The sequence below is a fragment of the Phoxinus phoxinus genome, assembly GCF_949152265.1.
Source record: "Phoxinus phoxinus genome assembly, chromosome: 12".
NCBI lineage: Eukaryota > Metazoa > Chordata > Actinopteri > Cypriniformes > Leuciscidae > Phoxinus > Phoxinus phoxinus.
The window spans coordinates 32,077,461-32,097,626 of record NC_136887.1 but is presented as its reverse complement, the minus strand read 5'-3'; the positions used below and the strand labels follow the sequence as shown (position 1 = coordinate 32,097,626).

Genomic DNA, 20,166 nt, shown 5'->3' with positions numbered 1-20,166 from the left:
AGAAGAAGAAGAATATGAAAGACTAAAGAACGGTAGCTCTGAAGGAACGAGAGAAAGGCCAGAATGAGGCTGAGGTCCATGTCAGAACGGGCTCTTTTTCATGCTAACGTCTCTCTGGGCTCTAGCAAAGCTTCACTGTGGCCAACCTGCGTCAGAGAGACCGCCGAGAGATCACTGAAAAGAGCTCATGCTAAAACAATTATACTACAGAATACAATGGAAATCTAATGCTGACACTGTCATCCACCCTCGTCTGGCACTGTTGACTTCATACATTAAATTAGCATGCATGACAGAAACACCAGCTATTCAACATGAAACGCCAGAAATCCTTCATGAATACAGGTGAGATCACAGTATAACTGTTTTAGGTGGTTGCCAGGGTGTTGCTATACAGTTGCTACGGCATACTAAGCACTTTATAGTGTTGCTATGTGTTTTTTAAGTGTCCTGGGTGGTTGCTAAGGCATTCTGAGCATTTTATAGTGTTGCTACATGCTTTTTAAGATGTTCTGGGAGGTTGCCAGGGCGTTGCTATGCATGTACTAAAGTGTTTCTAAGCAATTTAGAGTGTTGCAATGCAGTTTTAAGGTGTTTTGGGTGATGCCAGGGGGTGGCTATGCATGTGCTTAGATGTTATAAGCATTTTAGTGCATTGCGGTGTGGTTTTAAGGCGTTCTGGATGGTTACTAGGATGTTGCTGTCAGTTGTCAAGGTTCTAACAGTTCAATTTTAAAGAGTTGCTGTGCAGTTTTAACAACATTCTGGGAGGTTGCCAGGGCATTGCTATGCAATTTCTTAGTGTCCAAAGCATTTTAGAGTGTTGCTATAAGGCGTCTAATGTGTTCAGGGTGGCTGCCAGTGAATTGCTATACAGTTGCAAAGGCTTTCTAAGCATTTAAGAGTGTTGTTACGCAGTTTTAAAGATATTATGAGTAGTTACCAAGGCATTGCTATGCAGCTTCTAATGTGCTGTAATGCATTTTAGAGTGTTGCTATGCAGTTTCTAAGGCATTATGGGTGGTTGCTAGGTAACTTTACAGTCTGAACTCAAGAGTCTTGTCATAGTGAACACTAATAATAGTGATGGTTGAGTCTAATAGCTCTATCATATGATATATTGGTTTACTTAATATAAACAGATGTAGGGTCTGAGTGTCTTTAGAGAGTGTGTGTGTGGTTGATGGGATGGGAACGCCGTGCTCGTCTGACCCTTCCCAGCATCCCGATCTCCTGCTAACACTCTCAAACGTGTCATTTTGTCACACAACAGATACATCCCAGAATTCCCACCAGACGTGACACGGCTTCCGCAAGGACCGTCGTTCCTGCACCCATATATAAACTACCCCCAAGCTGCTCGTCTCTGCTGGGATTATCTTTGTACGGGAGATTGTTTTCCTTAAACATCTGGCAGCGCCACACTGATGAAGTGGGAGCCAGTTTGAGTTGGGGGGGGGGGTCACCAAAACTGCTGTCTGTTCTTCTGCATGGACTCCTGGGAAACATACACAGCCTTGAAAGAAAAGTGGGGAAAAGAAAAACAAAGGCACTGAGAAAAGAAACAATTTTAGATGTTGTTCTTTGCATTCAGCTGCAGGGCCTCCTGCTTCCTGTGTGTGTTCGGGAACATGTGTATAGATTCAGCGTGGGTGTGTGAGAGACATGCAGACCACCAAGACCAGGAATAAAACCATCCGAAAATCCCCCTCGGACGCCAGAGCTCCTTAAATGTTGCGAAACACAGTGTGCGTCCGCTGCTGTCCCCTCCGTGTGGTGATGAGACAACACATTCACAGTACAACAGAGCCACATTAAGGGAACTAGACTCAGGAACTAGACTATGCACTTTTAAAAAGTATTACTAGAGCTATTCCTTGAGGATTAGAATTTTTATTATCAATGCATTTTTTTCTTTGTCTGCTTGTTTCTTTTCTTTGAACGTATATACAGTACATGCTTTTCTTTTCTGTAAAGCATATTGTTAACACCAGCTAAAAAGCTGCTATATAAATAAAGCCTTGCTTGCTTACTTATGTGTTCTAGATGGTTGCCAGGGTGTTGCTATGGAGTTGCCAAAGTGTTCTGAGTGGTTGTTTGACATTGCTAGGTGGTTGCTAGAGCATTGCTTGGCAATTCCTACAGTATGCTATTTTGGGTTGATAGCATGATGCTGAGCAGTTGCTAAGGTGTTTTGGGCCGTTGCTAAGGTGTTTTAGTATAAACATCTCACACAATGTTGACTCAGAGCTCCATTAAAAGGGTGTTGCCCCAAAAAGGACAGTTCTTTCATCATTTATTCACCCTCATGTCACTCTCAATCTGCGGAACTCAAAAGAAATATCTTGAAGAATGCTAGGGTTCAAACAACATTCACTTTCATTTCATGCACACACACAAAAAAATCCACAAAAAAGAAAGAAAGCCATACAGGTTCGAAACAACATGAGGGCATGACTAAATAATGACAGAATGCTCATTTTTGGGGACCAATCTCTTTAAGAGCAACGAAAGAGCAACATAGAGGTGTAAAGTATTTGAGTAATAGAACTTCACTACAATAACAAATACTTTATTTAAATAACCATAGCATGAATCAAAATAAGAAAAATCTCTGTTTCTTCTTTTCAAAATCAACTTTTAAGTACTTATGTACAATTGAATTGGAAACTTTTTTTATTGTCACTCAATGTTTTTTTTTTTTGCAAGATGCTTAAAAAAAATACTTTTAATTGAGTAAAATGTTTGGCAAAGTATCTCTGCGTCTATATCTGTTCCCTATTGAAATGTATATCCGAGTGAAATGGCTTCTCGAACAAGAAAAAAAATGGAGGGTGGAACTTGATTTAGTCTGTGTGGGCTTGATTGGATGGTTGTGGTTTGCTATTGGTGGATCTCATGTGAGTGACAGCTTGTCCCGCCCTCACGCCAGTAAACACATCATCAGAGAAGAGAAGCAAGTTTTTTTTATTAAAGAGGGCACATTTTGTTTTCAATGTGACTTTAACTTAAGCACATTTCTCAGTTCTTTATTGACCTCTGATCATCTTCCTCAGAGCAAACACATTTAAGGCAGAGTTCGCAGATTTGATGACCAGCACATACATTAAGTGTATGGAGCTTTAATATTCCTTTAGAGGATACCGTACTTCCCTCACTTTACGAACACTGGCAGTAAATCCCGCAGCAAGAGGACTGACCCCAAACCATTCATCACATCTAATCTCACCGTACAAAAGGTTCACAGGCTCTTATCGCTAGTTATGAAAAAAGCAGCATGGTCTCGGTCCAAACACAGAGATGGTTATCTGTCTGGAGGACGGCCAGCTCCTACACGTGTGCACACACATTTGTAACTCTCATCCCGTCTTCCTGTTCCTGATTAGCATTTATTAAAGGTGGGCGCTGCTTTAGGATCAGTGCTCCCAGAGCTAAACTTTTGGCACAGGCTGTGGGAAAACTGATCCAGTGTGTCCCTGTTAAAATAAACGTTTCTCTTTTTCGATCCCTGCTTTCCCCAGGGATGATGAGACGGTGATGTCGATCCCCAAACCCCCATCGACTCCCTCAGGGAACAACAAAACACTTCTATGGGGGAGTTTGCAGATATTTAATAACTTTACGATGGAAAACAAAGACAAAAAAACACCAATTTGCAATCTTAGTTGAATCTTGTTAAGATCTGTAATATGAAGCAAAGACTTTTTACTACACTGTAAAACCCAACAAGTTAGGATAACTCATTTTAAGTCGTGGAAACCGATTGCCTCAATCCCTTTAAAGGGGTAATTCACCCCAAAATGAAAGTTGAAAGCTGAACCTTTGTGTGATTTCCAACAGGACATGCCGAAAAAAAGAAGAAAATAAAAACAAAGCATTCCAAGCACAGTTTCACACTGTCCAGAAAAACATCCACTCCCATTTCAAGCTGTTTTATTAAACAGACTGTTTCGGCTCTAATGTCTGATTGGATCAATCATATTTACATTGTAAATTAACAAATACACATAGTAACCTTACATCTATATTATAATCTAAATTCGATATTAATGATATTGAACACTGCAATATAAACAGTTTACAGTTAAACTAATTACAATAATTGGCAGAAAACTGTTTATTATTACTATTATTATAATTATGGTAACACTTACGTTCTATTTGCAAACATTAGACAACTGAATAAGTTAACATGAACTAACGCCTCAAATTATTCTAAAGCATTTATCAAAACATTTAAAATTTTACTATTATTAAAATCAAAAGTTTTTGATGTTAATCAAATAAATATACAAATATTAAGTAGGGGTTAATATTATTTAATGGATCTAAAATGAACCAACAATAAACAGTTGGCTAGTGTATTAACTAACATTCACTAATGGGACTTTATTGTAAAGTGTTACAAAAATATTTATTGAATATTGGTGTTCCACCATTTTATAAAAGAAGTAAACGACTCATGGCTGAATGACAGATTTTGCCAAATCTAAATCTCTGGTTTAAAGTTGCCCTGATGTCTTAAAGGGGATCTATTATGCCCTTTTTTAAAGTCTTGCTTTTGTTTTTGGGCTCTACTAGAATAGGCTTTCATGCTTGAATGTTCAAAAAGAGAAAAACAGTATTTTTCACATATTTGACATTGTTTAGTTCCTGTCTCTATGAAGCCCCTCCTTCCGAAAAGTGCAATGTGCTCTGATTCGTCGGCTGGACCAGTGTGTTCTGATTGGTCAACCACTTCAAGAATGTCCCGCCCCCTTACCATAACCGTGAGTCTCAACACACTACTAACTAACTCAATCAGGCCCCGCCCCCTTTATTTTGTCATAATAGTATGTATCATAATAGTACCCCATTAAGAAAAAAATCTAAACCACACACACTGAATGAAATGATAAAAAAAATAAAAAAAATCCCACTAAATGACATGCGCAACAACAGCAGGAAATGGTTCAGCACAAACTCAAACCATTGAGAAAACTAGAAAAAGACCAGAGTTGGGGATTGTTGTAATTTCTGAGATGAGTGAACGAACTCTAACATTTTATTTCATAGTTATCCTTGGTTAGTTTGGTTTCCCACTACCTAAAACCACTAGAGACCAGCAAGATATTTTCCAATCACGCTCTTACTCAAATTCGGTCAACACTACGTAGACCTAAAGTCTTCTTCTCAGCTGATCTCATCTTCTACATACACTCTTTAACAAGGTTACGTGGGGTTCTGTAAAGAACTCTACAATTATTGACTTAATTTTAAAGAAAACTTTATCTCAAAAAAAGTTCTATATAAGGAGAAATGTCTTAAAGTGGGCATGACCTTGATTATTTTATAATGTTTCCTGGGGTGCCCGTATAATGTTATTAGGATTTTTACATAAATAATTACATAGATAATTTAGAAATAAAAGGCATTTGTCCAAGCCTAATTTTAACCTCTGATTTGAACGCTCTGTTTAAAGGGGCGAGTAAAAGAACCCATTATAATCAGTGACGCTGTCTACACTGGATACATATGACTACACAGATGTGTTTTCAGTTTCTGACGTACTCCACACACTTGAGTCTGTGGACAACAGGACAAATGGAAGAGTGGAAGAGCGTTCATTTTACACGTCCAGTTTAAACGGCTCATTTGTGTCTCTGAACAGACTTCAGAAGGATACTAGTGTTGGAAACAAGTGGATGGTTTGTTTTAATGGCGTCCCGGATCGCGTCAGAGGAGCATATGTTTGTTCGGAGCATTTAGTTTGGTCAGCGAGGCACAGTATAATGGAAAGTTAGCAAATAAACTTTTGTTGAAGCAGTTTTTTTGTTGAAGATGAAGCAGCAACTGTATTGGACCTGACAGCAGTTGCAGCAGCAATGACGGTTTTATATGGATAATGTTTTCAAAACACTTCCTCGCATGCAATAGCGAGTGGGCGTTGATACGGTTTCCTATGCAATGACATTAGCTTATCATAACAAACAGTGGCCGTTTACTGACAAGCATTAAATGAACCGCCCCTTAAAAACAGATCATTTCAGGTGTGTGTGCAAAACACTTTATTACCATTATAAGTGAACTTTAAGGAACATATTAAAATAATTTAAATACATAAGTGAATATAGAAATAAAGAAAAGTAAATATTATGAATACTAAGGCTAATGGTGCGTTCATGTCAGAATTACCGGTATTATGAGTTTCTGACTAGCCAAAATCATTCAGATCTTTGTCAAACTCATACACTGTTTTAAATAAAGTATGCTTTACAAGAAAATACTAACTCAGTTTTTCTACAGCTGTTAATCTACAATCTGTTTCTTTGTAATTATTTGTAAAATTTACTAGCAATTCCTGAGTTAATATTTTAAAGACTATACACCTTTTTTTTTAAGCGAGGGAAAATTAATTTTAATAAAGCATCTCCTCTTTGATCATTGTGGTGTCATCTAAAAACAAAACAAAAATCAATAGCCATGTAATTATATGTTTTGTTCTTCAACATTTAGCAAGAGAATACAATGGTGAATTAGAGTAACAATGAAGCATTTTGATAAAATTAACAATAAAGCAGTGCATAGATTCTTTTTGGTAAACAGTTTCTATATCTAAATAAAATCTCTGAATTGTCATCTCATAATTAATATAATTGTAAGATACTCTGAATTCAGTCAGTTTGTTTTCATGTCGTATTGATGTACACTGTAAAAAAACAATATTTTTTGTTATAATATAATATACAATATAAAAAACAAAACAAAGATTATTGGAATATGTTTTACAAGAAAATTTTAGAAATACTTAAAAATTTCATGTTTAATGTAATGCATTACTGTTAATTAAAAAAATTGACTAGCAATTTCTGAGTGAAAATAGTTTGTACAGCCATGTTTCTGGGGCGTATAGGCGGACAGCGTGTCTGGGGTTTCGGCTGCTGGTCTGTAAAAGCATCTGTGAGGAGTGCAGAAATAAGTGTGGTGAGGAGGAGCGTCTCATGTGGGAGGCAGCATCACTCACATTAACTGTTCTCTCCTCTCAACTCATTAAGGATGAATTGTTATGGGGAAAAAAAGCATTTAGAAACGTCCCACATTAAACAGACGAATCCACAAGTTAAAGTTCGCCTCCTTTTTCTCCCGGTTTCTCGTAATTCTCCAAAGCACTGCACAATTTTGACTTTATGGTCATGTTTATAACTTTTCGGGCAGACTTCGAGTGACTCGGAGCCAGAGAGATGTCACCAGAGAATGCCAGAAAGTTCCGTTCCGGATGCCGAGGAACCGGGAAAAACTGCAGCCTGAAGCTATTGGCCACATCTGGAGTTTCAGACCCTCTCCCAAACACAGCCGCTGAAGCCATTAAGATGGAGCACTGCGACACAACGTCCAACATCGCAGACACAGCGTCAGTAGCTCAATGTGCTTTTGACTGACAGGAGAGTATTTGCTGCATTATTTTAATGTAAATGTAATAAATATGCATGTTTTGCATGATATTCATTTTTATATGAATTCCCTCAAGCAGTTGAGGACACTAGGAAGACTTCAGGGTTGAGCAAAATTCTGAATTGAAGAACCGACTCCTTTCCAGTTCATGAGTGTGCATTTAAATTGAACTGGCAACAACGCACTGGAAGTTGAATTGTAATGACAGGAAGAGGAATTTACTGAACTGCAATTCAACACAGCTAATGTATTCTGGTCTGTAGACGTGGCTCACATCTCTCTTTCAGTGTATTCACCTGTTTTATGGTCCAGCAGGTGAAAAGGTTTTTTTTTTTTTGCAAAACACCAACCGTAAGTTAACTATGACCAGCAAGTAATGCATGCCTTAGTAAACACCACTAAACAATGACTCAAAAAGACAAAGATGGAATGACTCTGAAAGATAATACAGTCACAGTCAAAAACATAAACTCATCAAACCAAACCCCATCCCGTCAAACACCCCCACATCAAACACTCATAGACAGCTTTAAGTGATCACAGCTCAAACTCGGACTGCTATCAGAGCAACAGAGAAGGAAAGGAAATGAAGGATGAGGAAGTGGCTTTAGCATTCCTGTGGTGATGGAGGGATGATGAGCGCAAGACCAGAAACACACTCGACACAAGTACACAGACGCGAATGCCTGCTCAACACTCTGCAAGTGTGCTTCATAGTGATACTTAGGACCATTTTTAACAGCTTGCTCCAGCGCAAACCCTCAAACTACTGTCAGGATTTACCAAAGACACGCAGGAGCTGAAAGGCGCGGACAGTCATTTTTGCGGCTGATCTTATTGCATAAGCATTTGTAGGAGTTTCCTTTTCAGACGCAAAATTTATGGGAGTAGTATGTAAATGAATCATGCAAGGGGATTTACTAAGGTTTGCGCTCGTCAATTTACTGGTATTTACACCATTATTTACCGTCCAAAAAAAGCATGCTTAAACCAGACACTATTTTTTTTGTCTTATGGTAGATTGTGTTGGTCATTATGTAAATGATCCGCTGCGTCTGTGTTCTTTAATTTGCCAGTCGTCAGTAGATCACGAGCAGAACTTTCCACTCCCATCGGCACTTCTTTGGAATTGCGCTCTCATGCTAATTTGCCCTGTTTAAATCTGAGCCTTAATGTGCCTTAAAAGCTATGTTTCCATCCATGTATTTATTTTTTACATATAAAAAAAAAAACCTTGATGGAAATGCCAAGATGAACATAAAATCTTAAAATGTGCATTAAAAAATGTAAGGTATGAGGTGGATCATTTTTTTTTTTTTTTGGGTAAGAACATTTTTACTTAAACTATGATGGAAACACATTTAAATGGAAAACTCACATGACTGCCTCAACAGATGATGATTGATAACTGGACTAACCAGCGGACCGATCTCATCGCACACAATCTCAAATATTGGCACAATTAATTTGCATATTTGGATATAAACATAGCTATTGCATTATTGTCACAGTAGAAAACTGCAACTCAAGGGGGTGATAACGTTTCCTGTGGATTTAAACTGAATGTGTTGTTATTCAGGAGGATAGATATAAACACATCAACGGTTTAACTAACTTTGCCATGACTGTAGTAGTTTGTAAACTGACCGTAGAAGTTTACACACATCTATAATGCTCCTTGTGGCAACACTGAGAATGCAACACAATGCAACTTCGTCAGACACATTTATTAATGTAGCAATGCATGAAATCAAACTTGTGTAGCTACAAGCATTTGCATAGAAATATGCAATATGAAATATGCGGAAACAGAAAAGCTTTGCATTGCTGTGAAATGACTAAAACACAACACAAACAGTCATGCATACAAACACTCAAGCATACATGCCAATCCAAACACACACACACATACAGTGTTCTTGTTTTTCTTAAAGTGAGCTATCTAAAGAAACTCTGTTCATATTTTCTTTGGTCTGCTAAGCCAGTTTTCCTCGTCGAACCCGACACTGTCTCCCTGTGTCTCTGTTTGACTTGGACTGAGTGCAGAGAGACAGAAACGCAGCTCATTGAGACTGATGAAGATAGCATCATCTGTCTTTCTTTCTGCATTCTCAATAGTAATAGTCGTAATCTTAGTGGTCATTAACCGCAGGATACAGCAGATTAACAGACACTTGAGTGAACGAGTGAAGGAACTTCACCCTGATGAAAGAAGAAAAACTTCTGTTCGAGAGCCGAAGAAGACTAAAATCTGAATTATACCAATGTTTCTTTGCCATTTGTCACAGTAATATCTTAATATATATATATTTTTATGGGCATTTACCATGGTAATACTATAGTTTTTAGGACATGGTACCATACTAATATCTTGATTTTTGGACAATTTGCAAGGAAATAAAATGGAAAACCATGAAATGGTTTTTAAGATATGATACCATGCATGGTAATACCATGATGATATTGGTAAATTGGATATTGATATACTCATAGTGACTCAAGAGAAAGGAGGATGCATGTTTTTAAAATAAACTTTAATTAGAACTTCATTGTCAATGTGCAGAATACTAGTACAGAGCCAATGAATGAATGAATAAATGATGAATGATCTAATGAATGACCTAATGAATGAATGCATGACCTAATGAATTAATAAATGAATGACCGAATAAATGAATGACCTAATAATTGAACGAAAGACAGAATGAATTACCTAATGAATGAACGGATGAATTATCTAATTAAAGATTGAATGAATTACCCAATGAATGAATGAATGCCCAAATGAATGACCTAATTAATGAACAAATTAATTACCTAATTAAAGAATGAATGACCCAATAAATGAATGAATGATTGAATGAAAGAATGACTGACTAAAAGAATGACTAGATGAATGAATGAATGACAAAATTAATGAATGACTGGATGAATGAATGAATGACTGAATGACATAATTAATGAATGACTGGATGAAGGACCGAATAAATAAAAGAATGACCGAATGAATGACCGAATAAATAAAAGAATGACCGAATGAATGACTAGATGAATGAATGACCGAATGAATGAAAGAATGACCGAATGAATGACTGGATGAATGAATGACTGGATGAATGAATGACCCAATAAATGAATTAATGAATGACTGGATGAATGAATGACTGAATAAATGAATGATCGAATTAATTAATTAATAATATATATATATTTTTTGATCATTCAACTTTGTCATTGTGCAAAGCCAAATAAATGTAGTGCACAATTCAGAATGAAATAATAGCATTGAAGTTAATGAATGAATGAATGAATGAATGAATGCATTTTTAAACATTTAAAAGCCTATCAAGGGACAAATGTTGCAAATGAGCTATTCGCTAGAGGCACACACACAGTTTATCTGCTGTTAAGTTATCAGTAATGGTTTTCTGTGTTGTGCAGGAACCGAGCGCTCAAACATGTACTTCCTGACGTGTTTCGTATGTTCCGTGACTCAAGCGCAGCAGATCATGTCGGCACACGGGGGTCTTTGCGGTTCTGCCTGACCCTGTTCATGAGCTCCACTCATCCGCTGCTAATGGGGAGCACATTTTTCACGGGACTGGTATGCGGCCCAGATGAGGGGGGTCAGGAAACAGCTGGTGACGCAGAAGTCATAGAGCGATCCTTCCGTCCCAGCGTCAACAACTTGATTTCACAGTCTTATCACAGATATATCGCATACACTCATGTCTTACTCACGCGCGTGACTAACAACAGCATGTTCTAATCTAGAAGAACTTGACAGAAACTCATCATGACACAACAATGAGTTGAATGAGAACCGCATGAGTAATGGGACTTTCTAGGACGCCGTGCCATGAAGGTTCTGCACCAGCGCATTAGCATACGAGAGCTTCGGAAACTGAGATCAGCTGTTGAACATCTGTGTGACTCACAGCCCAGACTGATCGAAATGTATACAAGTCCTACGCTTAAGATAACCGGCAGTGCCAATGAACTACAGCTGGCTCTGACTTTTACAAATGTGTGGGTTGCAGTGAAAAATTATTCATGCACAATAGATTTTTGTAAACATTGTGCATATTTCAATGCTATTTTTATAATAATGCACATCTATCTAGATGGCATTACAGCTATAAATATCCTGGATGGATGAATGTATGCAGAGAGTAAATATAATAATATAATATAATATAATATATCTTTTGTATATAAATATATAAACAGACTACATATATAATATAATAAATATAATATTTTGTATATAAATATATAAACAGACTACATATATAATATAATATATAATATAATAAATATAAAAATTTGGATATAAATATATAAACAGACTACATATATAATATAATAATTATAATCTTTTGTATATAAATATATATACAGACTACATATATAATATATAATATAATAAATATAATCTTTTGTATATAAATATATATAAACAGACTACATATATAATATAATAAATATAATATTTTGTATATAAATATATAAACAGACTACATATATAATATAATATATAATATAATAAATATAATATTTTGTATATAAATATATAAACAGACTACATATATAATATAATAATAAGCTTTTGTATATAAATACATAAACAGACTACATATATAATAAATATAATATTTTGTATATAAATATATAAACAGACTACATATATAATATAATAATAAGCTTTTGTATATAAATACATAAACAGACTACATATATAATATAATAATAAGCTTTTGTATATAAATGCATAAACAGACTACATATACATACACACATATACATAAATAGTTTGTCTGTGCATGCATATATCCATCTATCTGTTTATGATCAAACAAAAATAAAGAGCTTTCCATCCAGCTTTTCGAGCTTATTTGGGGACAAAGGCTCATCATAATAATCTAAACAATGTGACATTTGCTTTACGTTTTTATCAAAATGTTTGTGAGCAGCACATGATAAAAGTCATGAATATAAACACCACTTAGATCCTGGTATGCAGCCGTCCTTTAAATGCTGTTATACGACACACAGACACTGCTGAGACAAGACAGAGTTTCAAAGACAGCAGAAGCGTTCAAATAAACCATCAGTACCGCACTTCAACACACACACAGAGGACAACACTACATTACAACACCTCACACACGAGAGTAAACATCTGTGAAGTCAACAAGATGTTGACGACCGTGTGTTAAATGTGTTCAAACACAGGCTGTAAAGCACAGATTTGTTTGCTCTCGCTAAAACTCAGCACATTCTCGTTCAAATGTAAAGTGTTTAACACACAAACAAACGGCCCTTTCCAAATAAAAGCAGAACAAGTCTGACGGAGAATCTTTCAGATGAGATCAATCCCACAAGCCCTCTAATGGCCATCTATCACTGCCCACATCTGGATGAAAACGATAAACTTCTTCATGACAGAACGAGCATTAATGTGAGAGGGTTACGAATGCCCTCAAAACAAAGTCTATAGTCGTCAACAGTCTACAGTAACTTCTGGAAAATATCACGATTCTGCTGAGCAGCTTCTTTTACAGCTTTGCTTTTCACTGTCGCTCACTAACACTACAGCAGCGTTTCTCCAAAACCTCACGGAGTAAAACCCCACAGAATGGAAAGGAAACGACAGTTAAACGCACTCCCATCTCTCACCTTTAGCAGCGCAGACGCCTGGCCGTCAGATCGAGAGCATGTCTAGGAAAAGCCTCTGCTAACTTCTCGCTCCTCTCTCTCCTCGACGTGTGGCGTTCTGTAGTGGTCTCTCATACGGCTGCGTGAGGGAGGGATGGAGCTAAAGCTTCGGTCTCCAGGGTCCCAGACGGAGAGGAGGTTGGGCAGCGGATCTGTTTATTTAGTCAAATGACCACAGCAGGGTTCACTCACTCGCTAGTAAAACCAACATCCCTACAAAGGTACCACTGACTAAAGCCTAATGCAGTTAATAACAGAAAAGTCACAGATGAGATCTCTTTAATGTCTTGACTATTTCTGCAAAGAGAGTCTCAAGTTTCGTCTGAGAAAGACCTCAATGATCTCACATGTGTCTCCTTCAGAGTTTTTAGAAGAATCTCAACTATGTCTCAAACCGTGCCCAGATCTGCAATCTGAAATCTGCATTGAATGATCTCAGATGCTCTCCACATTCATTTTATTGCTTACTGGATGACGAGTAGTGGTTCATTCGGGTCTGTTTTAAGAGATACATCTTTATTTTTTACTTTATTTACTTAAGTGAGTAACTGAGAACACCATTACACTCCTGTTCAAGTTTTTGTTTGTTTTTGAAAGTAGCCTATGGCTCCATTTATTTGATCAAAAATACAGTAAAAAATTATATATTGTGAAATATTATTGCAATTCAAAATAAAAGTTTTCTATGTGAATATATAGTAAACTGTACTTTATTCCTGTGATCAAAGCTGAATTGTCAGCATCATTACTCCAGTCTCCAGTGTCACATGATTCTTCAGAAATGATTCTAATATGATGATTTGCTGCTCAAGAAACATTTCTGAGTATTATCAATGTTCATATTTTTGCAGAAACTGTGATGCATTTTATTTTTCAGGATTCGTTTTGAGGAATTGAACGGACATAAGAAAAGCATTTGAAACTGAAATCTTTTTAGGGCTGTGAAAAGATTAATTTGCATCCAAAATAAAAGTTTGTGTTTACATAATATATGTGTGTGTACTGTGTATAATTATTTTGTATATATAAATACACACACATGCATGTATATATTTAAGAAGAAGTTGTTATTCATATATAAAATATTTATATTTATATATAATATAAATCATATAAATTATATACATATACAGTATATATACATATACAGCCTATACATGCAAATAATTCTTAAATATAAACATGCATGTGTGTGTATTTATATATACAAACAAATTATACATAGTACACACACATTATGTAAACACAAACTTTTATGTTGGATGCGATTAATCTTTTCACAGCCCTAAATCTTTTGAAACATTACACATTTCTCTACTGTCACTTTTGATCAATTTAATGAGTACTTGCTGAATAAAAGTATAATTTTCTTTTAAAAACTTTTTTTTACAGTAGTTCATGAGCTATGAAAGAGCAACCTGTGAGCAATGACATTTTCCTGAAAACAAAGACAGCGTACCGTGTGGAGAAGGTGTCTTTCTTCCAGAGGTTTGGTAGACCTGAGGAAACACAACAACACGAGCCCAGCCAGAACTCCTCAGCAACAGTCGCCCGCTTCGGTTTCGCTGAAAACACGAGCCGCAGGGAAATGAGATGGATTTTGGCAACTCTCACAATGAACTGCCCTGCTGAAGAAGAGAAGAAAAGGAGAAGAAACAAAAAGAGGAGAGAAAGTTCTTTTCAGTGCAGAAAAGCACTCAAGCCAAAAAAAAATAAAAAAAGGAAAATGCAATGGAATAAAGTGCGGTTTTGGTGGAGGGAAGGTGTGTCAATAGCAGCATACGGTGCTGAGAGCTCACGCATACACATATACAAAGTATGAGGGTCTGTTTTCAATCTTGGCTTTTTCTGCTCTCTCTCTCTCTCTTTCTCTCTCTCTCTCTCGCTCTCTCTCTCTCTGCCGGGCAGCAAGCAGTGTATCTTGCAAATTCATAACAACACCCAACAGCTGAGTAAGACCTTTTTGCTTTATTACAGGGAGAGAGAGAGAAAGAGAGAGAGAAGTTGTTGGCATTCGCCCTGTAATTGTGTGTGTGTGAACACAAAATGTCCTGATCAACTGAGACTCATTAGAGGCCTTGAACAGACACACAGGAGCTACAACAACAAGCTACACACAAAAGTGCAGGAATAAAAGGTTCTGTGCCAAAGAATTACAATGCTGGTTTGTCACAGACATTTTGTTTTTGTACATTCTTGGGCTTAGTTTTTTTTTTTCCTTTTCTTCCTGCTTAAGATGTTGAAATGCAAAATATGATTGCTGTATCACATTCGTATTAAAGGGATAGTTCATCCAAAAATAAATATATTTTTGAAGAATATGGGTAACCAAACAGTTGTTGATGGACCCCATTGACTTCCATATGGGGAAAAAATAATACTATGCAAGTCAATGGGGCCCAAAAACGATTTGGTTACAGACGAAAATATCTTCTTTTGTGTTTAGCAGAAGAAAGAAATTCATAGGTTTGAAACAACTTAAGGGTGAGTAAACAGCTGTTTCCATCCAAAGTTGTGAATTTAATGCGCAAAATGGGAATATTGCATTAAACATTTGCGAATAAAGCAGCATTACCATCTAGTGAGGCCCTGTCCCAAATAAGCACTCGCGGTCTTCCTCTGAGTCCGCACTTTCGTACGTAACGCCGCTTTGCCTGCCGGGAAGAAGTCCGCTGGGGAGCTTGCATCAGTGCAGGCTCGGCAAAAGTGCGCATCGAGGGCGTAAAGCGACCGCATAGCACACGAGCACCCTTCTGAGACCTAAAATAACAAATTGGACACCAACTTAACGGACACGTGCACGCGGCAGCCATTGTAAGTCCACAAGACCGAAAGTGCATATGAAGGCCCTGTCCCAAATGGCAAAAAAAATGTACGCCCTCTTTACGCCTTTCTTCTGCTAAACACAAAAGAAGATATTTTGAAGAATGTCTGTAGCTCTCATTTTAGCTCTCAGAAGGGTGCTCGCGAGCACCCCCTCTGCGGTCGATTTGCGCCCTCATGCCGAGCCTGCACTGATGCGCCCTCCGCAGCAGACTTCTTCCCGACAGTCAAAGCGGCGTTACGTCACGGAAGTGCCGACTCAGAGGAAGACATAGCCATTTGGGACAGGGCCGAAGTGTGCCATTTCGGACAGGGCCTGAGTCGAAGAGAACAAAATCGTCACTTCCTGATAAACTGTCGCTAAATATAGAAGTAGGAGAAGCCACTGTAGGCTATACATCATTTTCGTATAATAAATTACTTGCGTCTCAGAGGGCGCAGACGAAACGCAATAAACGCATTTTGGAGGAAGATGCTGTGCAAAAAAGACTGGTCTGCTAGTTAGTCCAGTTATGTCGTCCCCTCGCGCAGATTTTTAGAAGCGCATCAAGGAATTTATTCGGTAAATGTAGCTATGTTTCCATCACCCTGTGTTATGTGCATTTTGCAGTATTGCATCAGAAAGGAGTGATGGGAACGCCAAATTTAGAAAAAAAAATCCCTTAATTCGCAAAAAGGTGTTCAGGCTCACTTGAGGTGGTATTTGACTTTGAAAAAAAGTGAATGCGAATAATGGGATATGGAAACACATTTGTCATATAAATTCTGACGTAACGCACATTAAAGGTAGGGTAGGTCAGAATTGTCTCAAAAAAACTTGTATTCAAATTTGTTTAAACTGTCTTTATATACCAATGCATAATTAAAATGCAAGTACTCTGAAATAGAGAGTATAAAAAACCGAGTGACTCTAGTGTATTTAATCTTCAATAAACACAGCTCATTAATTCCATTCACTCCCACCTAAAAACGGTGCGCGACTGCGCGCACGTGGGCAGAGCCAGTAATAACGGCGGTAGTCATGGCGACGGAGAGTGACAGTCGCGCAAGCCAATCCTGTGATTCGTCCCGAATGGAAATAATGAGCTGCGTTTAATGAAGATTAAACGGTCTAGAGTCACTCGATTTTTATACTCTTTTTATCAGAGTACTTACATTTTAATTATGCAGTGATATATATAGAAAGTTTAATCAAATTTGGTAAAAAGTTTTTATATAAATCCTACCTACCCTACCTTTAAACCCACGTGACTAATCTGCTAGTTCAACCGAAGGTGTTTTATTTACTGTAGGTTAACAATACCAGTGGTCCGCTCAGACAACTTGATGGATTAATTTTTTTTTTTAATGGAAACTTTGGAAAGATTTGCTTCACGTTTGGATGGAAATCCAGCTTTTAGTTTAAGCATGTTTCTTAGATTTTTGTATCCGAGTCAAACGAGCATACGTTTTTATGCACATTTTTTATTTTATTTATGCGCATCTTGGCGTTTCCATCCAGCAGTTTTTATGCGATTTCCCAAAATGCGCATAAAAAATAAGTGGATGGAAACATACTGATGACAGACTTTTAATTTTTGGGTGAACTATCCCTTTAAGAATAGCAGTCATTTTGTTGTTCCTGGGTTGCTGCTATGCTATACCTAGGCTACTTAAAATAAGAAAAAATACTTCGAAGTCCCAAATAACTTAATTACAATTTGTGTGCCAGAGGTTGAAAGAAAATAGATACATAATGACAAAAAAATAATAAATTAAATCAATCAATAACTCACCAGAGTGTGGCCTTGTTGAATCATAGTAACGTTAGGTGAATATGGGACAAGGACCATCGTGATAAATATTATTGCCTGATATAATATATACAGATATTGCCTGATTTTACAAAAAAACAAACTTAAATATCTGACAAGTTCACCGCACTGACCCAGCATCTGTAAACGTTTATATTACGTTAAACGTTAAAAGAGTTAGCCTAAGCCCCGTTCAAAGACGACAGCTTTAACGACAAACGTTACAAAGAAATCGTTTAAAAATGATTTAACACCACAACTATAACGATAACTAAACGGAGAGACGGTGTCGTTGAAATCAAAGACATTTTTCCAGCTAATGAACAATAAAAAACATTTACAAATTACAGCTAGTATCACAATCTTACTAAACAGAGCTCGAGCATTTAAAGCGGCAGACAACATTGGCAGCGCGCGCTTACAACAAAACGTTTAGGTATTGTTCTAGATGTGAACGGTCCTTTAGTAATTTAACAAAACATATTTATATTTATATTAGCTACTCATGATGACACGCAAATAAGGCAAGCTCTCATGTGTATTGATGGGCACGTTCTGAATTACGAAGCCTTTTACATCCTTCGAAATCTTAAAGCTTTTGATTTAAAAAATGTGGTGCTTCGAATCGGAACGCGTGCCACGAATCGTTTGATCGAAAATCGCGTTTTATGAATCGTTTGATTTAAATGAGGATTTGGATTCAACAGAGTCATGTGATAAGCAAGATAAATAGGCCATCAGTTGACAGTAACAGCAAAATAAATGTAAAATTATTAAATAAATTATTTAGTTATAGGCTAATAAATAAATTAAAAAAGCTGCTTATAATTGGATTATAAACAATGTTTAGTTATTTGACTAATTGAATGCTGCATGATCAGGAACAATAAGCTGCACAATAAGATAATTTAGTAGGCCAACAAATAAATCAAATAGCTACATAAGCAAACCACACAAGGAATTAGCCTATATTAGATGGACATATGCATGTTATTTAAAGCTCAATATAACATAGCTTTAGTTTATTTCTAAAACAGTTCATCTGAAACTTTCTTTTATATTTCTCTCATACAAATGCAAGGTCATTTTAGTTTCACATGCATGCAGCATTATTTCAAATAAACTGATTGAAAATGCAGATGCAAGATGTAGCCTAATTTGGTTCAGCGGGCGAATCTGACTGCAATAAACTGGATTAAAACTATAAAAGTGAGTCATGTTTTAACAACAAAAAAAAGATTTTGGGACACTCATAAATACTGTTTTGTTTTAAGGAAGGAACAAACTGTCCAAATACGCAAAGTTATTAAAATCTGTCAGTTAGCTTTATTTGCTGAATCAGAAAACAACAGTTTCAGAGAAACGTCAACACAGCGCTGAATCTGTGAAACGTATGGTTAAGTCCATCTGTGAAGGGCCTGAAAATATCATCTGCCCCTCAGTAAACATCCTTATTACAAACAATGTGAACGAGACTGTTATGAGATAAGTTTGATTAAACTCTATGACCACACACGAGCCGAATGCAAATGGACCTAGACACGTTAACAGTAGTTATTCATCCTCACACACACACACACACACACACACTCACACACACACACACACACACACACACACACACACACACACACACACACACACACACACACACACACACACACACACACACACACACACACAAGCTTTCATTTCTATCCTTGTGAGGACATTCCATAGGCGTAATGGTTTTGATACTGTACAAACTGTATATTCTCTCCCCTTACACTGCCCCTATCCCTAAACCCAACCATCACAGGAGACATTCTGCATTTTTACATTTTCAAAAATATATAATTTAGTATGTTTATTAACCCATTCCCCTCATGGGGACCGCTGGCTGGTCCCCACAATGGAGGTGATCTCAGGTTTTACTATCCTTGTGGGGACATTATGGTTCCCACAATGTAATGTATACCAAGTACACGCACACACACACTCAAAAACACGTCTTTATGATGTTCTGAGACCTACTGACAGAACATTTATTTTACTTTTCTCACTGTGAGAGATCAAAATAATCTGTCAAAGGAGAGAAATTGTTTATGTTGATGTGTGTAATATGAGCACACAGCACTAAAATGAGTGTCTGTTAACAGTTTCATCCAGTTTTCTCCTGCCTCCGTGATTCTGAGATCCCCATAAACACTGACCCAGGATCAGCTCTCCTGTGGCTCAGACTCACTTTGTTGGTTTGGTTGAGGCATGTGAGGCTGATCTCGGGTCAGACGCTGTGGTTTGTCATCAGTAAACGCTCTCATTAGTCAGACTGAGTTGAGGACAGTAAACAAAAGCACCGGAGCATGTGGCTCTCTCTCTGCATTCTCTCACAGCTCGCTTTATCTGCAGCCCGTCTCATAAA

General features: G+C 37.1%; 1 protein-coding gene across 5 annotated transcripts in view; it reads right to left on the bottom strand.

The window, feature by feature from the left end:
* The window catches only part of pdgfrb (platelet-derived growth factor receptor, beta polypeptide), a 43,192-nt gene extending 28,223 nt beyond the window's left edge, over window positions 1-14,969 (bottom strand). The window contains exons 1-2 of one of the 5 annotated variants that reach the window (XM_079631166.1): window positions 14,609-14,969; window positions 13,111-13,301 (exon numbers count right to left, since the gene is read on the bottom strand). The gene's annotated coding sequence lies outside the window, so the exon portion shown is untranslated. Of the gene's footprint in view, window positions 1-13,110; window positions 13,302-14,608 lie in introns of those variants that run through there. The other 4 variants (XM_079631169.1, XM_079631170.1, XM_079631167.1 and 1 more) reach the window with 4 other exon arrangements.
* Between the last annotated feature and the right edge of the window lie 5,197 nt (window positions 14,970-20,166).